Here is a 1,202-nt window from a genome sequence, read left to right as displayed (position 1 = left end):
TGTACGAAGCGTTTAGGAGAGTACAATATAATGGGGTTGGCAGACACATTCTCTCCACCTTGGGACCTGCCCCGCCCCCTGCACCTCCCCTCCCTAGGACTCTCTCGTCCCCCTCCCTCCGTATCTCCCCTTCCTGCCCCCTCCCCGCATCTTCCCTTCTTGAGACCCTCCCATCCCACCTTCTGGCCCGGAATGCCCTCCCTCCTCACGTCCTCCAAACTAGCACACTTTCCCCCCCTACTGAAAGTTCACCTCCTTCAGAAGGCCTTCCCAGACTGAGCCCCTCTTTTCCTCTGCCCCTCCTTCCCTCCCCATCACCCCGACTCCCACCCGCGGCTCTACTCCCCTCCCCACAGCACTTGTGCATATAGATACATATTTATCATTCTATTTATTTTATTAATGACGTGTAGATATCTACAATTCTATTTATTTACAATGATGCCGTTGATGCCTGTCCACTTGCTTTGTTTGGTTGTCTGTCTCCCCCCTTCTAGACTATGAGCCCGTTGGGTGGGGATTGCCTCTCTCTATTGCCGGATTGTACTTTCCAAGCGTTTAGTAAGGTGCTACTTCCCTCCCCACAGCACTTGTGTATATAGATGCATATTTATTATTCGATTTATTTTATTAATGACGTGTAGATACCTACAATTCTGTTTATTTACAATGATGCCATTGATGCCTGTCCACTTGCTTTGTTTGGTTGTCTGTCCCCCCCCTTCTAGACTATGAGCCCGTTGGGTGGGGATTGCCTCTCTCTGTTGCCGGATTGTACTTTCCAAGCGCTTAGCAAGGTGCTCTGCACAAAGTAAACGCTCAATAAATACGACTGAATGAACGAATGGATATCTCCCCTTCTTGGGACCCTCCCGCCCGCCCGGTCCCTGCATCTCCCCGTCCTCCCTCTTCCACCTAGTAGGGGGGCAAAGTGTCCGCCCCCGTGGCAGAAGGCTTGAAGAGAAGGCAGAGCCCCGCTTTCTCCCTTTCTTCCTCCCTCCCGTCGCCCTCCGGAGCTCAGCCCGGCCCAGAGCAACGCGGCACATTCTTGGGGCTCCGGCGGCGGCGACCCATCCCCGCCCCGCTGCCTCCCCCGAGGTTGCCATGACAACCGGGAGCCAATGAGGAGGCCGGAAGGAGGAGCATCACCGCCCTTCTTCCCTCCCTTCCTCCCGGACGGTATATAAGAGGACGGCGAGCGG

This window comes from Tachyglossus aculeatus, chromosome X2 (genome assembly GCF_015852505.1).
Source record: "Tachyglossus aculeatus isolate mTacAcu1 chromosome X2, mTacAcu1.pri, whole genome shotgun sequence".
Classification (NCBI taxonomy): domain Eukaryota; kingdom Metazoa; phylum Chordata; class Mammalia; order Monotremata; family Tachyglossidae; genus Tachyglossus; species Tachyglossus aculeatus.
Note: the sequence above shows the minus strand (reverse complement) of the source record.